A 4,790-nucleotide genomic window follows, 5' to 3' on the forward strand; every position below is an offset into this window, starting at 1 on the left:
TCTTGTTTCTTCGCTGTTCTTGTAATGCTGCCATCAAATCTGCTAAGTTGTGGATTGATTTGCCACTTCTCATTTCCATCTTTCTTTTTTTTTGTCCCACTCTCTGACACCAATTTGTTGCATATCTGCTTGTTTGTTACTTTCCGGTAGAAATTCTTTCCAAGGAACTTCATCGATACAAGTCCCTTCTTGATTAAACCAGTTTATTCTTTCTCGATACAAACTTTTAGTACACAGTAATTTCACAATCAGTACGTTTTTCGTTCCTTAAACTTAACAACTTTTATAATACATGTTATAAATCACAGCGATTCACAATCTCGAAAACACACACTAGCTCAAAACAGAATTGTAAAATACCCAGAACCCTCTTCATTCAATCATTAATTGCTGGCTTTCTCTGCCAGGCTTAAATACCAATGAAGGGGGCATTTGGAATACACTCAGGCCTCCCTGATCATTCGAAAAATTCAGTCACACATGCACTAGCAGCCTCATGTGACTTTCACTGTTGTAACAGTATGTACCTGTGATATTAAGTCCTGATAATGCAAGGAAGTTTGAGGGTTCTCGTAGATGGGAAGAGAAGTTCCCAAAACAAAACTAGGAGGAGGAAACAAGCAATCAATTTCATTCTCATCATTCTCCCCCTCAAAATGAGAGGAAGAAATGCTGGAAGAAGGAACAGGAGCTAAAGGTCCTGGTTGCATAAGGAAATTCTTCACTCACACATGTTGTAATAGATGGCACATTAACATGCGAGTTCACAGTGTGGAAAGAAAAGGAAATTAAGTTCCTTAAACTGCAGAAGTCTCATTAGAAATAAAAACACACCTGTGAGTGCAAATGCACATGAGTTAGTGTGCATGGAGGTGTCACTCTTCTATTGGTGGAGGGATATTACTGCTTAATGATGTCATTATTCAGTAGTGAAATTCACAAGAAATCTTGAGAAATTAGGTTGGAGTTCACTAAAGGCTAATGGCACACAAATCTCTAGGGCAGACAAGACAAGGAAGATAGCTTAGCTTAAAAATAGCTTGTTAATAATATAATCATTTGTATATAACCTAACACAGTGGAAATACTTAACCAAATTGCATGATTCTAACACCAATTTTGTAAATGGTATTAATTTTCTGTGTAGAAAAATTATACAATTTCATTTATTATTTCAATAATTTTTTAAGAGGTGAAATTCCTAAACTTTTGTTATGAGACAATGTTTTGAAAAATAAACATTCTTTTGTCTTACAACTTAAATTGTTTTTAAATTAATGATTAGGAAGATCCATTTTATATATACAGACAGTTTTAAATATATTGTTTTGTAAAGTTTCTTTTATTATCTCATTGTATGCAAGCTTGATCACTTTGACCAACCATATAACTATGAAACCACACATAATATTCCTTTGAAGGTATTAGGTATATCTTCACAAAATTTAACAAGCTTTTAGTAAAGCTTACAATTTTGCTGTACACAAAAGTAATAAAGTATTTCTGCTAAAAATATTCTGTGAATTTATGAAGCCTTTAGTGAGTCAGTCCGAGTGAAAGGTGATTTTCATGCTAAGAATAAAATACTTCTTTTCATCTTACAATTTTAATATATGAGTTGTCTAATCTCCAGAACCTCCTGAATGAATATGAAGTTTTTTCTGTAAAACTTTATACTATATCTTTGAACTGTGGCTAACTAGCATAACAAAGCAATAAATAACCTCGCTAGAACTTAAAGTAAACAAAATAATAAGTTACATCCTGATTACATCGTGTCAAAATAGCCCACATGCATTCCTCAAAAATAAATTTCATTTATTAAAGTTTTTCAATTTAAGTTTTTTATTAATCTAGTAAGTTTCTAATTTTTACATTTTAGTTATTTTTGTTAAATATATATATATAACAAAATATATATAAAAACCAAGAAATTTAGTACTTACTTTAACCTTGAAGCCTTTCATTTAGCTTTTAAATATGCATTTTATAACATAAAAGTTATACCATACACAATAATACAATGTCCCAAAACTATTACAATTTACCTGGCTTTTTAACTAACATATAAACAGGTTTAAAGAATTCCATTACTTCTCAGAGGAGCATCTTTAGTCTAAACACATCAAGCTCTCCTGGTAAACTATTACTTTGAATACTAAAAAAAAACAATTGTCTGATTTGTGTCATTTAGAAATGTTGTTAGAGAAAATTAAAATTTCTAAAAAAAAACAGAATTTGAAAGGGGCATGTAAATGTGAGTCAGACAAATATAGAAATATCTCAGTAAAGCAAGATAAGAGCTTAAGTTTCATATTTTGGCTTATCAATATCCATGGTATGCTTGAACAATCTGAAAACCTCACAAGAAAAGAGGAAAAAAAATCAACAAATGAGAATTCAGTTTCACTGCATCATGTGACTCTGCAGATTGCGAATTTAAATATTTCCTTTTGAAATTAAGAATTTGAAACTTAGATAATATAAACATTTGAATAATAAAACATGTTTTGAATCTACATTTACTAACATATGTTGATAATAAAGTAGTTTAATCCAAGTTTGAATATAACTCTGTAAAAACATATCATGACATGTGAACATTGACTCGCCTGTATTCAGAGAGTTAAGACTAGTATTTTTTTTCCACTACATAAGACTAACTGGCCTATAATTTCCAGGTTAACATATATCTATTTTAAAAATGGGAGTAACAATAGCAACTATCTAACCCTATCAAATTTTCAGTATAAAACAATAATAAACATTTTACAATACTGTCATACATATTTGTTTCTTACTTTTAAGTGATGAATATAGCTTTTACAATAAAACCTATTTACTACATAGTTCTATAACTATGTTTGGCCACAAACTTTATTTCTAGTTAGCTTGATCTTTGACCTGTTTTACATTTAAACAATCAACAACTATAAATATCATTGAACTTTTATGATACAGGCTCTTTGTAAAACTGTATTATCCACATTTCATAAAAAGGTAATTACCATTTAATTCCAATTAGAATAAGCTCTCTACTTAGATTACAAATAAAAATTAACATCAACCAAATAGTTAGTAAAGCTAATTATATTATAAAGATAAGAATACATTGTTTCATCAGTTAGGTATCCTTGCTATTAATATTTTTGGATGTAAACCAAATAATATCTCCTAATGTTCATCCTAAATTCATAAACTAAGCTAGCAATGCAAAATAATCTCTATAATAAAAGTACAAGAATAAAAAATGATAAGTAATAAATCTAGATGTATTCAATATTCTAACCATTAGTGTTATTAAAAGTAATAATAACAAAAAGAATAGAGTATACCTGATGTACAGAACACATAAATACTAGATGCTTGCTTCAAGTATACTGCTGAAGATATAACTCTTTCAGCACGGGTTCGGTCACTTGGACCGACCTCATAACAATTTTGTGCTTGTTATAGTTTTCAAAATTTGGCAGATTATCAGTAAACACTACAAAGCATTACATATACAAAATATAATTTTTTTTTATTAAGTCTTAAGGTTTATACAGCAATGTTTTTCTCATGCCTATTTTTTCTTTTCACATGTTGTCTATCTGTCATGCAAAGTATTATTGATTTTAAAATTAAAAATACTTTTATGCATCAGAAAATTTTGAAATTTCACGTGCAAAATCTTTATAATGTCAAGATAGTTATCAAATGTTTCTTAAAACAAACTTTATATTTTATCTGTTATTGTCAGTAATTAATCTCTGTACAGGTTCGGTAGATTTAACTGATTTTGCAACCACCATAAAAAATTAAGGAAAGAAATATAAATTATGCCTCTTTTATTCTAGAATGAACACAAATTATAACATAAATGTTTAGATGAAATAGCTTAAACGTTTATATATATATTTATTGTTTTTATTATACTGACCTTTTAGCCATCACTGGCTAACAAAACAGAAGTTACAATCACGCGGCTCACGTGCACTCATGTTACTATGTCAAATAACATAAGACTGACCTTTGATTTGTGCAAAGTAACTTGTCTTGGTTGTGTTTTAGTAGACTAGTATTTTGTAAAATACAGTCACATTTCAATTATTTTACATTATATATATATATATATATATAGATAGATTATTGCTATTGTGAAATAAGTTCTTAAACATATTTTTCCTAAAACATAGAAGACTAAATAAAGAAGTAAAGCAAACAATTATCTTTTCTAGTTATGACCTTCTTACTCGGTTGCTGCTTTACTTAGCTAAGCCTTTAAAAAAATTGCACTTGGAAGATATGAAACAAAATATGTTTTTTGGGGGGTTTTAATATATACATCTGAAAAACTAAAAAATCATAAATTACTACATTAATACCATAGAATTAAACTATAATTTATAAAGCTTAGTAACTCAGATGTAATTTAGTGTAAAGAAATATGAAATATCGAGCAGACTAAAGACATACTCTACTTCGTTGAAATATTGGTTCAAAAGAAAGAAATGGCACCAAGTCCGTTAAAATGACATTCTGAACTTCTGATTGGTTATTTATGTCATATATAGAAGTAAGTGTACATAAGGAAGTGTTTCCAAAAATGGAAAGGGGTGGGCAGGGTGCCACTGTGTTTGATTTATTACATGAACAATATCTTAAAAAGATAAGATGCTCTTATTTTATATTCTAGTTTGTCAATATCAGTAATTTGAGTTTCTAATTCATTCTAAAACTATACTTAGTATTTTGACTTCACAAACATCTAATTTGAACCAGTGCTGCATTCAACATACCATGTGACA

The 4,790-nt window shown here is 29.0% G+C and overlaps 1 protein-coding gene across 1 annotated transcript in view; it reads right to left on the reverse strand.

Annotated features, from left to right (window-relative positions):
- LOC106459961 (stromal cell-derived factor 2-like) overlaps positions 1–4,790 on the reverse strand; it is a 52,533-nt gene that overhangs the window by 16,759 nt on the left and 30,984 nt on the right. The window lies entirely within an intron of this gene.

This window comes from Limulus polyphemus, unplaced genomic scaffold (assembly GCF_000517525.1).
Source record: "Limulus polyphemus unplaced genomic scaffold, Limulus_polyphemus-2.1.2 Scaffold31, whole genome shotgun sequence".
NCBI classification, from domain to species: Eukaryota; Metazoa; Arthropoda; class Merostomata; order Xiphosura; family Limulidae; genus Limulus; species Limulus polyphemus.